The sequence below is a fragment of the Tamandua tetradactyla genome, chromosome 13 (assembly GCF_023851605.1).
Source record: "Tamandua tetradactyla isolate mTamTet1 chromosome 13, mTamTet1.pri, whole genome shotgun sequence".
In the NCBI taxonomy this organism is placed as follows: Eukaryota; Metazoa; Chordata; class Mammalia; order Pilosa; family Myrmecophagidae; genus Tamandua; species Tamandua tetradactyla.
Window position 1 is genome coordinate 69,849,506 of NC_135339.1, and position 24,697 is coordinate 69,874,202.

General features: G+C 37.6%; 1 long non-coding RNA gene across 3 annotated transcripts in view; it reads right to left on the minus strand.

The window, feature by feature from the left end:
• The window catches only part of LOC143653218 (uncharacterized), a 42,284-nt gene extending 18,649 nt beyond the window's left edge, over positions 1-23,635 (minus strand). For 2 of the 3 annotated variants that reach the window (XR_013161168.1, XR_013161166.1), the window contains exon 1: positions 23,493-23,635. This is a non-coding gene — a long non-coding RNA (uncharacterized LOC143653218). The remainder of the gene's footprint in view (positions 1-23,492) is intronic. The other variant, XR_013161167.1, reaches the window with a different exon arrangement.
• Positions 23,636-24,697: the final 1,062 nt, after the last annotated feature.

Below are 24,697 nucleotides of genomic sequence, written 5' to 3' on the forward strand. Positions count from 1 at the left end.
GTGGTTGCAATGGAAAAGCCAAGTCCAGGGATGTCAGATAAAAAAGCAAAAATCACGTGGGTATGGCAGATCCAGGCCATAGGACAGGGGTCTGTGCCTAGTACTGCCCAAGAGACCAGGAAAATGAACATTTGTGCTAAGGCAGAACTGGGTGGAGGGATGAGAGTCCTCAGTGTGTGAGACTGAGGCCAAAAAGAAAGTATACTATATACATCCTTAATGGAGATAGACAGATTTCTGAAGCTTCTTAAAAGGGGACAGTAGGGACATTGTGGAATTGACAATGCCTTCTTGGTCAAAAAAAGGGAAAAGGAATGAAGCAAAATGTTTCACTGGCTACGAGATTTCAAATAGAGTTGAGAGGTCATTCTGGAGGTTACTTTATGCAAGCTTCAGCCAGATATTCAAAGCCCCCATCAACAATGTTCCTGAAAACACTAGAGAATACCCTGAGCTATATCTAACACTATACACGTTTTTCTTAGCAAGTTTATTTTTGCAGAAACTTAAGGCCTCTAGATTGGTCCTATGCCAGACAAGTCCTGAAACTCAGAGGTACCAGTCTCTCCAAGAACATCAACCAGTTTCACTTCTGTACCCCATGGGGTCCCTTTCCAGCACAAAGAAGTTAAAGCGGTCATTGCCCAGATAACCCTGAAGAGTGAGAGAATGATCAAATGAGAGGGAGGATTTGTAACAGAGAAATTAGGATTTAACAAATGATTATGACTACTAAGCCACTATACAGATATATCTTTTAAGTTTCTAGTGTATTAGAATAGCCAGAAGAAAATACCTGAAATTGCTGATCTGCAATCCAGTAGCCTTGATCTTTGATAATAATTGTATAACTATATAGCTTTAACATGTCACTGTGTGATTGTGAAAACCTTGTAACTGACACTCCATTTATCCAGTATATGGGTAGATGAGTAATAAAATGAAGATAAAAAAGTAATAAGTGGGGGAATAAGGGGTATGGGAAGTTTTGGGTCTTCTTTTCTCAATTTTATTTCTTTTTTGGGAGGAGTAATGAAAAGGTTCTAAATTGATTGTGGCGATGAATGCACAATTACATGATGACACTATAAGCCACTGATTATATATTTTGGATGGATTATACGCTGTGTGATATATCTAAAAAAATTGCATTATAAAAAAAGGAGGACAGTAGGACATAGTGAGGAAAAAATATATTTTTTAAATTAGACAGGCCTAGGCGCAAATCTCAACTGGACCACTTGGTTTCAGCAAATTTGGACTTGGAGAAGTTATTTGGCATACATGATTCCTAGTTTTCAATTTAACTATTTTTTTTACAAATATTAAAATAATGCAAAGCTCTTTGTAGAGAACTGGAAAACACAAAAAGGAATATATTTTAAGTGGCCTGTAATTTCACTGACTAGAGATGAATTTTACGATTTTGATATGACTTCTTCCAGTTATTACCCTATGCATACAAACTTTGTAAAACTCCAGTTGTATATATTTATATATATAGATGTGTGTGTGTCTATGTAATATTGTACCCAGCTTTTCTCCCACTCTATTATTTTATGACCCTTTATATGTCCTTAAATAGTCTTCAAAACCATTCTTCAATGGTTGTATAACGGCATGAGGAATATATTCACATATACTATCATTTGTTTAAGTGCTCCCCTCATCCTTAGACATTAATTTTAATTAATTTCCTTTTCCTTTTAATTTCTACTTTCTCTTCACTTCGTTCTGACAAAAATGAATTAATACTGCTTGGGGAATTTAATGAGTGTGTATATCAAAGCATAGACTAAGGCATACAGTAGGAATTCCATGAATATGGAATGTTTTCTCCATCTGTATTTTTGCACTCTCTCTGTATTGAAATTTACATCTCACTGTGGCCAAATGAATCAAATTTTGATCCCGTCCACTGTGGTGAAGTGGTTCCAATTTTAGCAAATACTTACAGCAAATGGATACATTTTCATTTTAGATCGAATTACTGTTTCCAATTATTCACTGCCTTTCACTCTCTAGGATTGTACTCCTCCACTTTACTGACCTCAAGGTTAGCCATATGATTTTTCAAACAAATGTGAGTGGAATTGACATGTGACTTATTTAAGAATTAACTTTCAGAGGCATCTTGTGGTTCTGTAATTGGCTTTTTCCTTCTACCACAAGTCTAGAATGCTTAGGAGAGGGGTTGCTTCTTTCTCCTCAGATCTTCAAATAGAGAAAATGTTAGGCAGTCACATCTGTGTGAAATTTCAAAGATAAACTCTTGTTGCAATAAATGCATGAGGTTTCTAGGATTTTATATAAGTGTGGCAAAGCTATCTTCAACTAAAACAATAGGGAAATTGATACGAGTAGTGAGATGCTGCCATATCACTTTGGAGCAGTTGCTCTAGAGTAGAGAGCAGGTAGCAAAGATACTGCTATTAGCAGCTGGAAAATGACAACCCCTGTCACACAGTGGTGAAACACTTGGTAAATCATTGGCTTGCAATAACTTGGAAGATAGAAAAGGTACCTAATGAACTTGGGTCTTTAAGCAAATAAATGGGAAGACAAGGTTGTCAAAATGCCTTGGTTCCTCTTGGCTCTACTGGACATGCTCTTTTTTTAAGAGAGCAAACCATTCAAATTCACAGTGGTTTCTTCTTATCTCTTTCTTTTGGTCTTATTATTTCTGAGTTTAATTCAGAATAAGATGACATTCTTTAGTGTGAAAATTTTGACCATTCTAGATCAAGCGAGTAATTCTATTTGACCCAATTTTAGCAAAAGGAAGTTCAATGATGGAAGAAAGGGAAGAAGGAAGAAAGGAAGGAAGGAAGGAAGAATCCTAATGGAAGGAGAAAATGGCTGTGCCTGGGGTTAAGCAGTTGTGATGACGGAAAATTTTAATTCCTGTGGTAGTCACTCCTCTCCAAAACTTGATTTCCTAAGAAAATTAGGCAGACATCTGATTTTGATGTTGGTTGTCTTATAGTAGAGTGGAAAAACTGGCAAAGTTGGTATGGAGGAAGAGCCTAAAAGGAAATAAAGTGAGTTCTTTCATTCTAATCTATATCAGTTCACTACTGTTGCATGAAGGACAAACACTAACCGAGACACAAGAATACACATTATTTCTCTTGGGCATTGGCTGGGAAAGGTGTGGCTTCATGCTACTGGGGCTACTCCCTCTTTGCTTCCTGCCACAGTCTGTGGTGGGTTGACGGGGTGATGGCCTCATTTCAATTCATTCTGGAGTCCAGCCTGAGGGGGCAGCAGATCCTTTGGGTAAACTCTTCTTAGGGAGATACCAGAGGCTTAAGAGGGCAAGTGGAAATGCTCCAGTCCTCTCAAAGCTCTGGCTAGTAAATGGAATACTGTTACCTACACTTACATTCCACTAGCCAAAGCAGGTGGCCAGGCCAAGCCCTGGGGGGAAAAGCTGAAAGTAGCATTGCAAAAAAAATAGGCGTCAAGTCAGAGATAAAGATTTTGGATCAATAAAATAATCTTGTGCAAAACCATTGAGCTACAATGGCCTAGAAAATAGTTATAAGACCAGCTCCTATGCAATCTGCCAGTCCTGGCCATGACCAGTGTGTTTCATTTAATCAAGAGGAAGGAAAGGCTAATTGGGAGTTTTTTAAAGGGCAGTGTTTTATGAAGTTGTTCTGATGGAAAGAACTGTTCAAGTATTACTCTTGTTATTGGCGTAGTTAATTTTCTTTGCTGAAAACATTTTCTATGATGCAAGATTAATCATGAGATCTAATTCATAGACTGTGTACCAGGATTAAATAAGATCATGCATAAGAAATTCTTAGCAAGGGGAATGGCATACAATAAATTCACAATACATATTGGTCAATAATCATAAGCAATGATAAACAGAGTACAAAGATGTATTCAAAAGACATTTTATGAGCACCTAATATGTGTAAAGCACAGGGATTTAACTTATGCCTGCCAGAAACATGCAAATTAAGAGTTGGGGTTTAAGCAGCTCTTACTAACCATCAGTTTTTGAGGGTTTACTTAGGAGGCAAATAAATATACTTCTTTTTTCCTAAAGCCCATTTCAGTGATTCAGTCACTTGGAATCAAAATAGGCCACAATAAAAAAGAGAAAATGCTGACCCTACTATTGAGGACAAGAGCTGCAAGATAGATAGAATTGAATTAGGGGATCAGAAGAGGCATCCCAGACTGCATGGCATTTAATGCAGGGCTTTCTCATGCAAGTACCAGTGAAGAAATGTTCTAAGCCAGAAACAATAAAATGGACAAAGTCACAGTGACCAAAGAGAGGAGGCTGTTTCCAGGGCAAGGATGCCAGTTGGTCAAGAGGAGCAGAGAGGAGTGACCCATCTCTTCAATAAATTGATGCATGGCAGACCATCTCATAGCCTACTCATATCATCTCAGATCTTGCCTCTCCAATTGGACCTTCCCTGACCACCCTGTCTCATGTCCCTGGTTACACTCCACCATATTAATATTTTACAGATTTCATAGCACATACATTCTCTGAAATTCTCTTATTTGTTCGCCGTTGTGTTTATGATTTCTCCCTAGCCTGGTGCATGTAAGAACAAGGCAGCTATCTTGCTCCCTCTGAATCTGCGGTTCACAACAGGTTCCTAGTAAGCATCTATTGAGTAGGTAAGAAAGGCTGGAAGGTAAAACTGGAGTCAGAGGCAGAGGCAGCACGATTTGGATTTTATTAAGAGGATGATAAGGATACGAAATTTTTTGAGAAGGGGAGCAAAACATTCAGCTATAGTTCTAAAAGACCTGTGTGTGCAGGAGTCAGGGACTGTGAGCAGGTTCAGAGGGTGGCCAGAGAAGTGAGGTCACTGCAAACATGCAAACAGAAAAGTAAGGTTTATTTAATTGAATGGATGCCATGCCCCCTTTCCCAGATATTAGCCTTGAAAAGAGATCTTGTCAATGGCTACTTGATCAGACAGAATAAGCACAGCACTTTCAAAGATTTTGCATCTAAGCTCAATTTTCACATTTGTCCCTGCTGAAGGCCTCAGTTTACCATCGGGCCAGATCTTGACACCTTATCTCACTCACCAAAAAAATTTCTAGTCCAAAAGACTCTCTCACAGATCTTGTTCTTTCGTCTCTGTGTGTATTTGTTTATTTTTTGTTTTGCACACTTTCATACTCGGATAAAAGTTAGAATTCTGTATATATTATTCTGCATTTCAATTTTTGAAGGTTTTGATTGATATGCATTGTTTTAATACATTAGTCTTTGCTATCTTATAGTTTTTCAATGTGTGAATATGCCATGATTTATCACAGTTTCTTTTGAGCATGATTTACGTGCTTTCAATTTGTTTTCAACCACAAGCCAATTATATATCAAAACTTATTGTGCTTGTTTGAAGTTGTTATGTACCACAGAAAAGCCATGCCCTTTAAACCTCATTCAATATTGTTGGCTGGGATCTTTTTGGTTGTTTTCATGGAGATGTGACTCACCCAGTTGTGGGTGGTAACTTTTGATTAGATGGTTGCCATGGAGATGTGTCTACACCCATTCAAGGTGGAGTTGTTTACTGGAGCCCTTTAAGAGGGTACCATTTTGGAAAAAGCTTTAGAACCAAGAGAGCCACACAGTCAGAGATCTTTGAAGATGCAGAAGGAGAATACTCCTGGGGAATCCTTATGAAATGAGAAGCCAGGAGAGACAACAGACATTGCCATGTGCCTTTCCAGCTGACAGAAATTGGACCCATCAGCCTTTCTTGAATCAAGGTATCTTTCCCTGGATGTCTCATTTGGACTTAGTTTTCACGTTCTTAGAGCTGTAAACCTGTAATTTAATGAACTGCTTTTCTTAAAAGCCATTCCATTTCTGGTATCTTAGATTCTGGCAGCTTTAGCAAACTAAAACAATTATACCACTTCTTTTGTACACATTTAAAATTTTCTTCAAGGTACGTATTTAGCAGTGGGATTGTTGAGGCAAAAAGCATGAAAATGTTAAAATTAATTAAATATTGCCAGTTCCCCTTCGAAAGAATGTACCAAATCCCACTCCCACTTCATATGAAAATTCTCATTTTGCCACATCCTTGTCTAATCTCTTGGAAACGCTTAGACTTTAAATTTATGCATGCGTGATGGCCATGAAATGTTATCTTGCTATTGTTTTTATTTGCATTTCCCTGATGACATGTCAGACAATATATTCTCATGTACTTTTCAGTCATGTGTCTTTTATCTTTTGTGAATGACATATTCATATATTTTGACCATTTTCCATTGGGTTTTTATCATTTTCCTATCCACTTGTAGACATTCTTTATAAATTTTAGATATTTATCCTTTGTCAGGTTTATGCATACATCATCTCAAATCTGTTGCTTCTTTTCATAACCTTGTTTATAGTCTTTGGATGAACAGATGCTTTTTTAATCTAATGAATCAATAATCCATTTTTTTCCTTTACAGTAAGTTTATCCTTTTTTGCATCATTTAAAAAAGAAAATCCTTCCAAGTATAAGAGTGTAAATATAATCGATATTTCCCTCAAAGTATGTAATAATTTTATTTTTCACTTTTGGCCTTTTGTTTATCAGAATTGAATTTGGCATTAATCCTTTGCTTCTCTTCTTACGGACCCTCAAGTTAAGAAATCTCCTCAACAAATCCTGACTTTTATAACACAGCTCAATTCCCACTTTAGTCATGAACCATCTCTGATAGCTCAAGCCCTCGCTGAATTTTCCCTCCCTGATCTACTAAAACATCTGTCACTGAATTTGTAATTAGAATATAGGGAATACAATCTCAGATACTTGCAGGGGCCAAACATTTGAAATTGGTCAGAATGAGCGTCATGAATGGTGAATGGTGGGGATCATGGTGGAGAGAAGAGTACGTGACCTACCTAAAGGGTGAAGCTGCTACAAAGGCCCAGATGATTGTTACCACGGGAACTTATGGACCTGGCATTGCCAGGGCTTCTGAATTTTTTTTTTTTGTATGCTATATGGTGGGAGTCATATTTGAATTTTTTGTTTTTAAAAGAAGCCAGTCATTTACGTTTTTGTATAAATTTTCTTGATTTTTAAAGTTGACAGCAGTCTTAACATTTTAAATAAGTAATGTGGGGATCTATGATATGTGGCCTTATGCAATGTTCCCTACCTTTTTGTTTTTCATTAACATTTCCCTGAGGAGACTTTTGAGACTATTTTTCCCTTAATCATTTGCCCATGAAATTAAATACTAAGGAATAAAATTTTATCAGACAAAGTTGAGATTTGAAGGGCCACAAGCCATCATAATATTTAAGAATTTTTTGTCTCCCATGAACCAATTCTTGCCCTCTTGAGAATGTATGGTCTGGTGGTTTCTAATCACTCCGTAACAACTAAACATTGTTTCTTTTCAATTAAAGCATGAGCTCTTTGAGAACAGGAACACTTATCCATGCAGAACCTACCATAGAATCAAGCACATGAGGCATGTTCAATAATATTTAACTGATTATGCATTGACTTTATAATCACACTGAGCTCTTGAGGAGAGGTTTGGAGGAAATTCTACAATATGATCAAGATGGTTTCTTATCTCCTGAGTGTTTATCATTCCAGTCAGACCCACACCCTGAGAAAATGGCAAACAGACAAAACCTTCTCCTGAAGTTGAGGACATCCCTCCTTTCTTGTGGCAAAGGTGCAATTCCCTCCAAGAGCTTGAATATGCCACTGGACCTTCTGCCAGGGAGAGATGTTCACTCAGAGAAGTAACAGAGAAGTAAAGAGAAATAAAGAAGAACCACTTCTCCATTGCCTTCAAGAGGAATCCGGGTTCCTTTCTAAGGGTGTTCATGATATAGCCATAGTTCGATTTCAGTCATGCTTCCTGAGATTCAGTATTTTTAATCAGCTCATCCAGTTAACTTACAGTCCATGTATGATCCAAAGGCTCATCTCTCTGGTGCAACCAGCCCTCCAACAGGAATTATTAAACTCTTGTGTCTACTCTGGAGAGCTAACTATAAAGTAAATAAACTCTCTGATCTTCAGTTTTATCAGATGTAAAGTTAGAATAATCATAACATTAACACCCTCAGTGCTTGAAGAGGCAGAGCCATGTAGTTGCTGAAAGCACAAAAGCTGAGTAATCAGACATGAATTTGACTTTCAGACATGACACATAGTGGCTGGGTGATCTTGAAAATTTTACACGGCTTCTCTGGGCTTAATTTTGTCAAATGCAAAGTATTGATGATAATGATACTTGTTTCATCTGATTGTCATGTGGATCAACTGAGATTACACTGAAAATCTGTGTGATTTGGTTCACTGAGGTAGTAGGTAAGGGAGAACCTATCCCACTATATTAGGCTGCAGTGATATTACTAATTAAATATTTCTACAGGCTGTTTTGTTCTGCTGTCTGGATCACTTTCAGCAACCAAATTCAGGGAAATATTTTTTACCTGTTATTCAAATTTTCAAAGCAACAAGAGGGGGAAATTATCAGTAGAATGCCATTTTCCAACAAAATGTATATAAATAGTTCCCTTTCTGGAGGGTATAATTCCAGTCCTGTGTTCCACATGACCCACCTGGGCAAATAGGACCGGAAACTTGTAAGTGAGCACGCAAAAATACATTCACAAAGATGTAGCCAATGACACTACGATGGCACTCCAAGTGTTTGCATACAAAAAAGACCCACAAACAACTAATGGAGAATTCCTTAATGTATATGTCTCTACTAATATTGGTTTTTAAATTTTTTTTAAACTGGATGTTTACGTGTGTCTTAGTGACTCTTTGTTTTTAAACAGCTTTGAGACATAATTTGCAAATCATACATTTCATTCCATGATTCTTCTTTTCTCCATTTTGAATACCTCTCATTGTCTCTCTGTGTTCATGGGGATAAGTTCATACACATGTCCTTCTGAATCCAATGCATCAAATATGTATGTGTTTATGTCTCAGTGTACCAATACCAAATCTGTGTGCACTGGTGTGTGCGAATCTCTTTCCATGTTCCTGTGTGTATAAGGCTATGCAGATCTATGGACTGGTGTGCGGTTCTATAAAACAGGTTGCTGTGTCTTGAATGGGTGCCTTTATCTGTGGAGTGCGAATTTCTAAGCTTGTTAGTGTTTATCTCTCTGTGCTTGGTATATGTTGTGTGTTTGTGTCTCTATGACAGTTCTGAGGATTTTATGAGTCTTTGGGTCAAAAAGGCAGGATTGAGAAACTTAAATCTGGTCAATCATTGGTACCAAATTGTTGAAACAGACTAGGTGGAAAGCCATGGGCCAGTGATTTTAGAATTAGATATATTTTTTTAACCTGGAGATCCATACCCTACTCCCCAAGATGATTTTGAAAGGACTGTGAATTACTAGTGACTGGTCTTGGGTGACTATGGCCACAAGATTTTTGAATGCTCTTGAAGTGATTCTGATGAGTGACCAGGTTTAGAATCTCTTTACTAGTCAAGTGGCTAGGTTTCTGCCATTCTCCTGGAAACCTGCAACCTGCTTACCTTGAATTTGACATTAATTATATCACAGTGGAGACAGAGGTTAGTATGAATACTTTATTGAGCGTGAATAAGAACGGATCTTCCCCTTTCTGGGAGAGGAGGCAGATGTCCCAAGAGACTGGATTCTCTAATACCACAAATCCTAATATAACTTACGGAAACAGCTAAGGAGGAATTCCCCTCCCAACCCAATCCTCCTTCTATCCCAGCAGACACTTGTCTCCTTTTATGAGTACATTTGTCTAATTAAGCAGATGTAGTGCTGCCTTAATTTCCATATAAATTCTTCAGAGTCACTGTGGGTGTTTGCCAATCCCAAGGAGGATTTATTAGTATAATAAACAAAAAATCACGTTTTGCAACATTTCTTCCATGGAGAGGGTCAGAAAAGAGAAAATGTTTTTTTTTTTTGGTTACTTCACCAGTGTTTTAAACATTACTTTATGGCTTCTAAATATAACTCAGTTAAAGGGGTTTGGGGGCTAAAAATAATAGTTAATATTTATTGAGTTGTTATTATGTAATAGCACTGTGCTTTATATGAAATTACTCATTTCATAATCTCAATTGCATTAGTAGGTTTGTTTATTATGTCCTAATTTCACAAGTGAGAGAATTTAAGATGCAAGAGGTTAAGTTAGTTACCTGAGGTCGCATGACAAGAGGGAATCCAGAATTCTAACTCAGGTCAGTAGACAACAAAATCCATGTGATTAACCACTATACATAAAATTTTTTTTTAATTAATTTTTATTTTTTTTATTTTGCATGGGCAGGCACTGGGAATTGAACCCAAGTCTCTGGCATGGCAGCTGAAAACTCTGCCTGCTGAACCACTGTGGCCCACCCTAACCACTAAATAATTCGGGTTTTCTCATGATAGCAGTTCAGGGTGCCAGCAATTCTCCCATACACTGAGGTCTTGGCTGATAAAACAACTGCCAAATATGGCCTAGGAGTTTAGATGGGTGTTGATGGAAATGCATATGGTCCATTTTCTCTAAATCCTGTACCCTAAGAACACCACAAGGTTTATACTGTTTCCATAAATTTTCAACTACTTTATTGGAGAATCTATGGGATTGCTTTGCTTGGCAATTTTAAGCAAGGAAGGATGGCTGCCCTATAGAATTTTATATCTACCCATGGAACTATTCAGTTATCTCTATATACTTTTAGAGTTGAGGAACCTGGTGGAGCCTATTGACAGAAAAATTTGTCTAGTTACAAACTTAGTCCAACTTAAAGCTAGGATGAGAATTCAGTTATACTGACTCTCTATCTACAGATATTTTGATATCAGGCCGTTTAATCTTATTCCTGAAACTGTTTTACAAGTGGGAAGACTGATTGGTTGACCTCACTGATCTCTGACTGGAACAAAACTGTCTCAGGAAGTTTCTCTTCACTGATTCGAAATAAATGCCGATTAGGAAGATCAATTATTCTTCACATGGGAGCCAAAAAGGACTCTTTCCCCTTCTCTTGACCTTGGCATTAGGTAATCCTCTTCCTTGGAATGCATCCTGTGGGAGGGCATCCATCATTATTTTGGCCTCTGACTTAGAGTGATGGACTCCTGGAATGCTGGGAAGGATATTTGCCCTTTTCCTCTAATGACACCAAGTCTCTGCCTCACAGTTCATAATATAAATTAAAGCAAAAGTCAAACACATTGTTTATCTAATTTTTTTTTCTGCCAAAGCTTCCCAGAAACAACCATACTTTTAGGCATTTCATGTAGGATTATTTATCCCTTTAAATTGAGCATCATTAAAATTAATTTTAAAAAAATATTGATTTTTTCTTATTTCAATTAAATTCAGTTTTATTTGACCAACAGTCTCTATTACCTTTCAAATCCAACAGTTCCTTCCTCCCCCAACCCCCTCTACTTCACACCACTTACAGGTACTTGGACTTAAAATGGGATAAGTTTCAACTTACTAATGAAAACTTGCCCTTGGAAAGAGAAGAAAAATTTCTGGTCATAAGCCAAAGAATAAAATAAATATCTATGAGTCCATGCTGATATAAACACAACACTGAGTAAATACATATATGGGGGAGAAGGGACAATTCTTCCTTAAAGAATAATTCCAGTGAAAGAATATAGAGTGAAAGATGGAGCTAGAAAATCACCATTAAAACACCATAATAATATGTGACATGGTCCTTTAAACTGTGTTTCAAGGTCTTTGAAACAGGCAAGGAGCAGTAACTTCGTATTCCAAGTTTTTACCCTCAATACTTACTATTAATAGTAAAGTAATTATTATTCCAAGGAGAAATCATCTCCTGTGATGCCCTGAGAAGGTCACGTCACCTTTCGTAACAGAGAATCCTAGTCTAGTCTTGAAAAAATATCAGAAAACTCAAATTTGGGAAACTCTATAAAATAATTAAACAATAATCTTCAAAACCAAGGAGTTCTTGGTAAAAAAAACAACAACAACAAGAAAATATTGAGGAACTGTTACAGAGTTGGAGAGACTAAGGAGGAATGGCAACCAGATATAATGTGGGATCCTGGATTTCATCTTGGAACAAAAGGACATTAATGTATTACTTGAAATCTGAGTAAAGTCTTTAGTTTAATTAATGATGATGATGTGTGATGATTCTCTAAAATGCTAAAAAATCTTCCCCAACTTTAGGGGAAGTTGGGTAAAATGTATTGGAAACTCTCTGAATTATTATTATTTTTTTTTATTAATTAAAAAAAATTAACTAACAACATTTAGAAATCATTCCATTCTACATATGCAATCAGTAATTCTTAATATAATCACATAGATGTATGATCATCATTTCTTAGTACATATGCATCGATTTAGAAAAAGAAATAGCAAGACAACAGAAAAAGAAATAAAATGATAATATAGAGAAAAAATAAAAATAAAAATAAAAAATACAAAAATATATAAGAAAAAAAACTATAGCTCAGATGCAGCTTCATTCACTGTTTTAACATAATTACATTACAATTAGGTAGTATTGTGCTGTCCATTTTTTTTTTTTTTTAGAAATCATACCATTCTACATATGCAATCAGTAATTCTTAATATCATCACATAGATGCATGATCATCGTTTCTTAGTACATTTGCATCGGTTTAGAAGAACTAGCAATATAACCGAAAAAGATATAGAATGTTAATATAGAGAAAAAAAATAAAAGTAATAATAGTAAGAACAAAACAAAACAAAACAAAACAAAACAAAAACCTATAGCTCGGATGCAGCTTCATTCAGTGTTTTAACATGATTACTTTACAATTAGGTATTACTGTGCTGTCCATTTTTGAGTTTTTGTATCTAGTCCTATTGCACAGTCTGTATCCCATCAGCTCCAATTACCCATTATCTTACCCTATTTCTAACTCCTGCTGAACTCTGTTACCAATGACATATTCCAAGTTTATTCTCGAGTGTCGATTCACATCATTGGGACCATACAGTATTTGTCTTTTAGTTTTTGGCTAGACTCACTCAGCATAATGTTCTCTAGGTCCATCCATGTTATTACATGCTTCATAAGTTTATCCTGCCTTAAAGCTGCATAATATTCCATCGTATGTATATACCACAGTTTGTTTAGCCACTCATCTGTTGATGGACATTTTGGCTGTTTCCATCTCTTTGCAATTGTAAATAACGCTGCTATAAACATTGATGTGCAAATGTCCGTTTGAGTTTTTGCCCTTAATTCCTTTAAGTAGATTCCCAGCAATGGTATTGCTGGGTCGTATGGCAATTCTAGTTCAGCTTTTTGAGGAACCGCCAAACTGCCTTCCACAGTGGTTGCACCATTTGTCATTCCCACCAACAGTGGATAAGTGTGCCTCTTTCTCCGCATCCTCTCCAGCACTTGTCATTTTCTGTTTTGTTGATAATGGCCATTCTGGTGGGTGTGAGATGATATCTCATTGTGGTTTTGATTTGCATTTCTCTAATGGCCAGGGACATTGAGCATCTCTTCATGTGCCTTTTGGCCATTTGTATTTCCTCCTCTGAGAGGTGTCTATTCAAGTCTTTTTCCCATTTTGTAATTGGGTTGGCTGTCTTTTTGTTGTTGAGTTGAACAATCTCATTAGAAATTCTGGATACTAGACCTTTATCCGATATGTCGTTTTCAAATATTGTCTCCCATTGTGTAGGCTGTCTTTCTACTTTCTTGATGAAGTTCTTTGATGCACAAAAGTGTTTAATTTTGAGGAGCTCCCATTTATTTATTTCTTTCTTCAGTGCTCTTGCTTTAGGTTTAAGGTCCATAAAACCGCCTCCAATTGTAAGTTTCATATCTCCCTACATTTTCCTCTAACTGTTTTATGGTCTTAGACCTAATGTTTAGATCTTTGATCCATTTTGAGTTAACTTTTGTATAGGGTGTGAGATATGGGTCTTCTTTCATTCTTTTGCATATGGATATCCAGTTCTCTAGGCACCATTTATTGAAGAGACTGTTCTGTCCCAGGTGAGTTGGCTTGAATGCCTTATCAAAGATCAAATGTCCATAGATGAGAGGGTCTATACCTGAGCACTCTATTCGATTCCATTGGTCGATATATCTATCTTTATGCCAATACCATGCTGTTTTGACCACTGTGGCTTCATAATATGCCTTAAAGTCAGGCAGTGCAAGACCTCCAGCTTCGTTTTTTTCCCTCCAGATGTTTTTAGCAATTCGGGGCAAGCTGCCCTTCCAGATAAATTTGCTTATTGGTTTTTCTATTTCTGAAAAATAAGTTGTTGGGATTTTTATTGGTATTGCATTGAATCTGTAAATCAATTTAGGTAGGATTGACATCTTAACTATATTTAGTCTTCCAATCCATGAACACGGTATGCCCTTCCATCTATTTAGGTCTTCTGTGATTTCTTTTAGCAGTTTTTTGTAGTTTTCTTTATATAGGTTTTTTGTCTCTTTGGTTAAATTTATTCCTAGGTATTTTATTCTTTTAGTTGCAATTGTAAATGGGATTCATTTCTTGATTTCCCCCTCCGCTTGTTCATTGCTAGTGTATAGAAATGCTACAGATTTTTTTTTTTTTTATTAACGGAAAGAAAAAAAAAAGATATTAACACAACATTTAGAAATCATACCATTCTACATATGCACTCAGTAATTCTTAACATCATCACATAGATGCATGATTATTGTTTCTTAGTACATTTGCATCAGTTTAGAGGAACTAGCAACACAACAGAAAAAGATATAAAATGTTAATATAAAGAAAAGAAATAAAAGTAGTAGTAATAGTAAAAAACAACAACAACAAACAAACCAACAAGCAAACAAAAACAAAAAAAGCCCTATAGCTCAGATGCAGCTTCATTCAGTATTTTAACATGATTACTTTACAATTAGGTATTATTGTGCTGTCCATTTTTGAGTTTTTGTATCTAGTCCTGTTGCACAGTCTGTATCCCTTCAGCTTCAATTCCCCATTGTCTTACCCTGTTTCTAACTCCTGCTGAACTCTGTTACCAATGACATATTTCAAGTTTATTCTCGAATGTCCGTTCACATCAGTGGGACCATACAGTATTTGTCCTTTAGTTTTTGGCTGGATTCACTCAGCATAATATTCTCTAGGTCCATCCATGTTATTACATGGTTCATAAGTTTATCTTGTCTTAAAGCTGCATAATATTCCATCATATGTTTATACCACAGTTTGTTTAGCCACTCTTCTGTTGATGGAGATTTTGGCTGTTTCCATCTCTTTGCAATTGTAAATAACGCTGCTATAAACATTGGTGTGCAAATGTCCGTTTGTGTCTTTGCCCTTAAGTCCTTTGAGTAGATACCTAGCAATGGTATTGCTGGGTCGTATGGCAATTCTATATTCAGCTTTTTGAGGAACCGCCAAACTGCCTTCCACAGTGGTTGCACCCTTTGACATTCCCACCAACAGTGGATAAGTGTGCCTCTTTCTCCGCATCCTCTCCAGCACTTGTCATTTTCTGTTTTGTTGATAATGGCCATTCTGGTGGGTGTGAGATGATATCTCATTGTGGTTTTGATTTGCATTTCTCTAATGGCCAGGGACATTGAGCATCTCTTCATGTGCCTCTTGGCCATCCGTATTTCTTCTTCTGGTAGGTGTCTGTTTAAGTCTTTTTCCCATTTTGTAATTGGGTTGGCTGTCTTTTTGTTGTTGAGTTGAATAATCTCTTTATAAATTCTGGATACTAGACCTTTATCTGATATGTCGTTTCCAAATATTGTCTCCCATTGTGTAGGCTGTCTTTCTACTTTCTTGATGAAGTTCTCTGATGCACAAAAGTGTTTAATTTTGAGGAGCTCCCATTTATTTATTTCCTTCTTCAGTGTTCTTGCTTTAGGTTTAAGGTCCATAAAACCACCTCCAGTTGTAAGATCCATAAGATATCTCCCAACATTTTCCTCTAACTGTTTTATGGTCTTAGACCTAATGTTTAGATCTTTGATCCATTTTGAGTTAACTTTTGTATAGGGTGTGAGAGATGAGTCTTCTTTCATTCTTTTGCATATGGATATCCAGTTCTCTAGGCACCATTTATTGAAGAGACTCTTCTGTCCCAGGTGAGTTGGCTTGACTGCCTTATCAAAGATCAAATGTCCATAGATGAGAGGGTCTATATCTGAGCACTCTATTCGATTCCATTGGTCGATATATCTATCTTTATGCCAATACCATGCTGTTTTGACCACTGTGGCTTCATAATATGCCTTAAAGTCCGGCATCGCTAGACCTCCAGCTTCGTTTTTTTTCCTCAAGATGTTTTTAGCAATTCGGGGCACCCTGCCCTTCCAGATAAATTTGCTTATTGGTTTTTCTATTTCTGAAAAATAAGTTGTTGGGATTTTGATTGGTATTGCATTGAATCTGTAAATCAATTTAGGTAGGATTGACATCTTAACTATATTTAGTCTTCCAATCCATGAACACGGTATGCCCTCCATCTATTTAGGTCTTCTGTGATTTCTTTGAACAGTTTTTTGTAGTTTTCTTTATATAGGTTTTTTGTCTCTTTGGTTAAATTTATTCCTAGGTATTTTATTCTTTTAGTTGCGATTGTAAATGGGATTCGTTTCTTGATTTCCGCCTCAGCTTGTTCATTACTAGTGTATAGAAAAGCTACAGATTTTTGAATGTTGATCTTGTAGCCTGCTACTTTGCTGTACTCATTTATTAGCTCTAGTAATTTTGTTGTGGATTTTTCTGGGTTTTCTACATATAGTATCATATCGTCTGCAAACAGTGATAGTTTTACTTCTTCCTTTCCAATTTTGATGCCTTGTATTTCTTTTTCTTGCCTAATTGCTCTGGCTAGAACTTCCAACACAATGTTGAAGAATAGTGGTGATAGTGGACATCCTTGTCTTGTTCCTGATCTTAGGGGGAAAGTTTTCAATTTTTCCCCATTGAGGATGATATTAGCTATGGGTTTTTCATATATTCCCTCTATCATTTTAAGGAAGTTCCCTTGTATTCCTATCCTTTGAAGTGTTTTCAACAGGAAAGGATGTTGAATCTTGTCAAATGCCTTCTCTGCATCAATTGAGATAATCATGTGATTTTTCTGCTTTGATTTGTTGATATGGTGTATTACATTAATTGATTTTCTTATGTTGAACCATCCTTGCATACCTGGGATGAATCCTACTTGGTCATGATGTATAATTCTTTTAACGTGCTGTTGGATACAATTTGCTAGAATTTTGTTGAGGATTTTTGCATCTATATTCATTAGAGAGATTGGCCTGTAGTTTTCTTTTTTTGTAATATCTTTGCCTGGTTTTGGTATGAGGGTGATGTTGGCTTCATAGAATGAATTAGGTAGTTTTCCCTCCGCTTCAATTTTTTTGAAGAGTTTGAGGAGAGTTGGTACTAATTCTTTCTGGAATGTTTGATGGGGTTCAGATGTGAAGCCGTCTGGTCCTGGACTTTTCTTTTTAGGAAGCTTTTTAATGACTGATTCAATTTCTTTAGTTGTGATTGGTTTGTTGAGGTCATCTATGTCTTCTTGAGTCAAAGTTGGTTGTTCATGTCTTTCCAGGAACCCGTCCATTTCCTCTAAATTTTTGTATTTATTAGCGTAAAGTTGTTCATGGTATCCTGTTATTACCTCCTTTATTTCTGTGAGGTCAGTAGTTATGTCTCCTCTTCCATTTCTGATCTTATTTATTTGCATCCTCTCTCTTCTTCTTTTTGTCAATCTTGCTAAGGGCCCATCAATCTTATTGATTTTCTCATAGAACCAACTTCTGGCCTTATTGATTTTCTCTATTGTTTTCATGTTTTCAATTTCATTTATTTCTGCTCTAATCTTTGTTATTTCTTTCCTTTTGCTTGCTTTGGGATTAGTTTGCTGTTCTTTCTCCAGTTCTTCCAAATGTATAGTTAATTCCTGAATTTTTGCCTTTTCTTCTTTTCTGATATAGGCATTTAGGGCAATAAATTTCCCTCTTAGCACTGCCTTTGCTGCGTCCCATAAGTTTTGATATGTTGTGTTTTCATTTTCATTCGCCTCGAGGTATTTGCTAATTTCTCTAGCAATTTCTTCTTTAACCCACTCATTGTTTAGGAGTGTGTTGTTGAGCCTCCACGTAATTGTGAATTTTCTGGCACTCCACCTATTATTGATTTCCAACTTCATTCCTTTATGATCCGAGAAAGTGTTGTGTATGATTTCAATCTTTTTAAATTTGTTAAGACTTGCTTTGTGACCCAGCATATGGTCTATCTTTGAGAATGATCCATGAGCACTTGAGAAAAAGGTGTATCCTGCTGTTGCGGGATGTAATGTCCTATAAATGTCTGTTAAGTCTAGCTCCTTTATAGTAATATTCAGAATCTCTATTTCTTTACTGATCCTCTGTCTAGATGTTCTGTCCATTGATGAGAGTGGTGAATTGAAGTCTCCAACTATTATGGTATATGAGTCTATTTCCCTTTTCAGTGTTTGCAGTGTATTCCTCACGTATTTTGGGGCATTCTGGTTCGGTGCGTAAATATTTATGATTGTTATGTCTTCTTGTTTAATTGTTCCTTTTATTAGTATATAGTGTCCTTCTTTGTCTCTTTTAACTGTTTTACATTTGAAGTCTAACTTGTTGGATATTAGTATAGCCACTCCTGCTCTTTTCTGGTTGTTATTTGCATGAAATATCTTTTCCCAACCTTTCACTTTCAACCTATATTTATCTTTGAGTCTAAGATGTGTTTCCTGTAGACAGCATATAGAAGGATCCTGTTTTTTAATCCATTCTGCCAATCTATGTCTTTTGATTGGGGAATTCAGTCCATTGACATTTAGTGTTATTACTGTTTGGATAATATTTTCCTCTAACATTTTGCCTTTTGTATTATATATATCATATCTGATTTTCCTTCTTTCTACACTCTTCTCCATACCTCTCTCTTCTGTCTTTTTGTATCTGACTCTAGTGTTCCCTTTAGTATTTCTTACAGAGCTGGTCTCTTGGTCACAAATTCTCTCAGTGACTTTTTGTCTGAGAATGTTTTAATTTCTCCCTCATTTTTGAAGGATAATTTTCCTGGATATAGGAGTCTTGGTTGGCAGTTTTTCTCTTTTAGTAATTTAAATATATCATCCCACTGTCTTCTAGCCTCCATGGTTTCTGCCAAGAAATCTACACATAGTCTTATTGGGTTTCCCTTGTATGTGATGGATTGTTTTTCTCTTGCTGCTTTCAAGATCCTCTCTTTCTCTTTGACCTCTGACATTCTAACTAGTAAGTGTCTTGGAGAATGCCTATTTGTGTCTAATCTCTTTGGGGTGCGCTGCACTTCTTGGATCTGTAATTTTAGGTCTTTCATAAGAGTTGGGAAATTTTCAGTGATAATTTCTTCCATTAGTTTTTCTCCTCCTTTTCCCTTCTCTTCTCCTTCTGGGACACCCACAACACGTATATTTGTGCAGTTCATATTGTCCTTGAGTTCTCTGATACCCTGTTCAAATTTTTCCATTCTTTTCCCGATATTTTCTGTTTCTTTTTGGAATTCAGATGTTCCATCCTCCAAATCACTAATTCTATCTTCTGTCTCTTTAAATCTATCATTGCAGGTATCCATTGTTTTTTCCATCTTTTCTACTGTATCCTTCACTTCCATGAGTTCTGTGATTTGTTTTTTCAGTTTTTCTATTTCTTCTTTATGTTCAGCCCATGTCCTCTTCATGTCCTCCCTCAATTTATCGATTTCATTTTTGAAGAGGTTTTCCATTTCTGTTCATATATTCAGCATTAGTTGTCTCAGCTCTTGTATCTCATTTGAACTATTGGTTTGTGTCCTTTGACTGGGCCATATTCTCAATCTTCTGAGCGTGGACAGTTATCTTCTGCTGCTGGCGTCTTGGCATTTAGTCAGATTTCCCTGGGTGTCAGACCCAACAAGGTTGTAAGATTTTTCTGTGAAATCTCTGGGTTCTGTTTTTCTTATCCTGCCCAGTAGGTGGCGCTCGTGGCACACGTTTGTCTGCGGGTCCCACCAGTAAAAGGTGCTGTGGGTCCTTTAACTTTGGAAAACTCTCGCTGTCCGGGAGGTTCGCTAGCCGAAGCGGCTTGGAAGAGTGCCAGCCGGCCCGGGGTCCGAACGCGGGGAGGGTCGCTGGCCGCCGCAGCCCGGGAAAGCGCCCGTCCGAATTTCCTAGTCGGCCCGGGGTGCCAAGCTTGGCGGGAGGGCGCCAGCTGCAGCGGCCCGCCTGGGAGAGTGCACGTACCCAGGGAGTCACGGGTTTGGAAGCTCCCCCCCCCATCGCCGTTCTCCGCGGCCTCGGGTTTTCCGATCCAATTCTCTCAATTGGTCCGGGGGGCCGCGCGTGGTGTGGGCGCCAGCAGCCACGGTTTGAGGGGACCGCCTGTCCAATTCTCCCAGCCGGCCCGGGGAGGGGGATGGGAGTGACTCCGGCCGCCTGCTGCCCCACCCGGCGATCTCACCAGAGCGGGTTCTCTCAGCCAGCCAGCCGTTCCAGGATGGGGCACGCTGCCTTTTTTATCTCTGTCATGGCTTTGGGAGCTGTTCTGTATCATTTCTACTCCCCTAGTAGCTGTCCTGGAGGAGAAACTATGATCTGCGCGTCTTACTAAGCCGCCATCTTCTCCGGAAGTCTCTCTGAATTATTTTTGTAACTCCTCTCCAAGTCTAATTTATTTCAACATAAAAAGTTAAAAAAAAAATGAAGCAAAACATTGCTTTTTAAATGTATTTATTAAAGTTTGCTTTTTAAATTTATTTATTAAATTTTGAGAAGTTCATTACATTTTGAGAAGTTAAGCAGATAGGTAGGTAAATAGGGAAGTAGGTAAGTAATTAAGTTAGGCAAGGAGAGTTGGTTTGGATGGGTCGGTATGAGAGTAAGTAGGAAAATAGGTGGAATGTGCTTTTGGACCTTTCCTCATTCTTCCATAAGGAAACTCCCTGACCACAACAAGGCCAGTCCAAGACCCTGGAAAATATGCAATGTAGGAAGGGCTGCACTGATACAGAAACCTGAGTTTTTGATAAATATTTGGAGGGACAGATAAGAAGATCGACTATTATCCATAAACTGACTTTAAATTGAAAGCATTTTAAGTAGCATGCTTTACCACACAGCATATCTCAATAACCCATTCTAAAATCCCTAATTCTACAGCACTCTCTGGTACCTTTGATTGGACACAGTAATTCTTAGCCCCAGGGAACCAGAAACCCAGCTCCTAAAAGCTTCCTTGCCAGTGGAGCTGCACAACATTTGCATGCAGAACTCAAGCAGCAAACAGAAAGGGCAGACCAGAATTAACAAAACTGAAGTGTTGCTTAAAGGCTCTGAACAGCCTACTTGAACAATTCTATTTGAAATGCTCCTAGGAAATTCAAAGCTTTAACCAGCAGTAATTGCTTTGTAAAGTGAATAATGACCCAAATTGATTAGCTGTATTTGTACAGTACATACTGTACCTTTCTCCCTTTATTTTCTTTATTTTTTTAATTATAAGACAAGCCCTGGTGCTTTGAGGAAAATGGGTAAATTTCTCTGACTCCCTACGACCATCATTTGGATGTTTGACCAATAGCTAAAAAAAAGGTAAAGAGAAGTCAACACAGAAACTATTTGAAGTTGCATAAGTTGAAAAAAATATATCAGCTTTCTTGGTCACTATTCAAAACATTCAAAGAAAGGGCCTTGCTTTCTTTGAACACTTATAATATGCAGATCAGAGGAAGGATAAAGAAAATGAGGTTATATCAAGGAACAAAAAGAACTTACACGTGTCAAGTGTGTTCAGTTGCCTAAGAAATAGTGGTATTTACTGTAAAGATATGTAGGATTTATAATGTCCATCTTTAGTGCTTTAGAACTGTATGTACCCCATACATACAGTTTTTTTAGAACTGTATGTTCTTAAAGCTAATCCACTGTAAGTAGGACATGTTGATGATGTTACTTCAGTTAAAGTGTAGTCTGTGTCAGGACGGGTCTTAATCCTATTACTGGACTCCTTTAAAAGAAAATGAAATTCAGACAAAGAGAGAATACCACAGGAGGCAAGAAGCTGAAACAAAATCTGGAAGAGATGGAAGAGATTAGGATATGCTGCCATGTGACAGAGGAACCGAGGATCACGAGTAGCCAGCCCTACAACACCAGTCTTCAGGGAGCAAGCATTGACCTGATGATGCATTGACCTGGACATTTTCCCAGCCTCAAAACAGTGAGTGAACAAATTCCTATGGTTTAAGCCAAACCATTTCATGGCATTTGTCTGAGCAGCCTAGGAAACTAAAACAGGCAGCAATGTCATTAAAAAATGAACATCGTTTTCCCCTCTATCCTTCTGTTTTGTTATCTTCTGAGTGTGGCTTTTCATTTTTATTCTTCTCAACTCACTTTCACAGATGACCTCAAGGGGTTGTCACACTCCATGCAAGCATTAAAAAATGGACTGCTACCTGAGAATTCTTTCCAATCAGCAACCACAACCTTTCCTAACAGGTTCCTTCTTTAGTATCATTGACCATAACTGAGTCTAGTGATTACCAAATTGCTATCAGGAAGAAGTACTATTAGGTAGGAGAATGATTAGGTAGAGAATAACTAATAGAGTCTTCTAAAGCTATTTATTTTGCCTTAGTTCCCTGTCTAAGGACCTAGGCCCAACTCTGACAGAGACACCAAGATGCAAATTGTAAAATCATACGAATCAAATTGATAATATCACCCTCTACAAGAGAGCTATGTACCCTACCCTGCTTATTAGCTTGAAACAATCAACAGGAGAGGAAGCCATCTAAACCAGCTTCCCTAGAGGTTCCACTGAAGATTGGTCCTAAAATAAAGCCTAAGAGGAAAAAAAACTGCCATTGTCAAATACATTGGGGATTGTTAATGCACAATAGTATGTTAAAGGCTCTGACAATCCCTGCAGTTAAAATATCTCATTTCCCAAATCACAAAACATATTCTTTATAATATATATTAGCATTCCCCAGAATTTATTTCTAAAACCTTTATAAGCCATTCCTCCTTTCTCATAAGCTTGGAAGACTAAGCCTGGTTTTCTACAGAGAGATTTTCTAAAAATCCATTGATAATTCTGTTCATTGCTAACAGGGCTGCTCAACAAAAATTGTTTTATTATTTTCCTTATTTTCTAAGCTCATGACCTGACATGCTAATGAGCACAAAATGTGTTCTCTTCTAAATGTAACTCCTCAGAGGGGTAACTCCACTGTGATCCTTTGCTGTAACAGATAAGGAACAATCATAAATGAACCAAGCCAGCCAGCAGATACTTGGTAGAAAAGTAAAATTTAAAGAAAGTTAAAAAGGCCCTAAGGGTTACCAACACAACCACACAGAAACCTCCTCATAGTCCAAAGAATCTTTTGGAGACACCCTTTGATAGCTAATGAATAATCTTAACGGCAGTAGCAATGATACAGATTCTATGTTTGAAAAGGATACACACATGGACACACACTCCTTCAGTCATTCTAGGGACTTCTAGTTTCGAGTTACTTGTCAGAAATGCTTCCCTTGATTTCCCTCTATTTCCTCCAAGAGATGCCATCCTCAACCTAAGTTTGGATCATCTGGCTAAGTGGAGAGCCCACACAGGGATGGAATCTTGGAGCCTAGAAGAGTTCCAGTGGACATGTGTCACAAGGGGAAATCCGCCAGAGATCTGAATGCTGTCCTCACCGTGGAAGTGGCCAACTTTCTTGTCCATTTCTATCCTATCAGAGCAGCCATATCAACGAGATCCTTCTAAATTTATGCTATAAAAACAGCAGCTGCATATCAATATCTTTCTTTGGACCGCCCTTCTGATTCCAAGTCTTCCACATCTAGCCTTTCCACAAAGCTCCCACTGGCTTTTCCAGTCCCTGCCTCAGAGAAGTTAAGGGGCTCATCCAAGGACTCTTGGCCATTCAGCTGTGCTTATGCATGCTGTCAACCAGCAAGGATCCTTGCATTCTGTCTTAGAGGAGGGAATGTTAGTTCAGATAGTGTGAGTACAGAGTACACACCCTTGATGACCCCACTTCTGTGGCATCCAAGGACATGCTCGGTTTGTAGGTCAGACTGTAGGTAATGAAATCTACACTTTCACTGTTTTTACTTTTCAGCCTAGAATCACTGAAGTGTGGGTGAAGCTAAGGAAGATACACTGTAGTGAAGATTTGAAGAGAAAAACCTAATCCGGGCAACTTGCAGAAACACTGCTGTAAAGAAATGGACAACTAGTGGCTTTATTAGCAGTTTCAAATCAACATTTTGGACATGCCCCAAGCAAGCAAATTACCATAAAGTTAGACTCAAAGTCCAATCAAATTTCTGAGGCAGCTGACACCCAGACTTCTCTGTGACATGTTTGTGTGAAGAAAGTCTCAGGAAAACAGTTCTTTTTGCATTTGTTCCTGACAAGTGTTAGCTTTTTAACAAGTGCCAGTTATTTTCTGGAAGGCGCAGGGAAAGACGATCCTTCTTCAAGAGAAATCCCCATTCATTTCCCTGCTTAGGGTGCCTAATCCAGGTCAAATCCCATTTTAAATCACAATCTACAGAGGCCAGTTTCATTGGTATGAACTTTCTAGGAATTTTACCTGCTGCAGTGGTAGGTAAAATCAACTGGAGTGAGGATTTAAACAACTTACTCCGAAATGTCA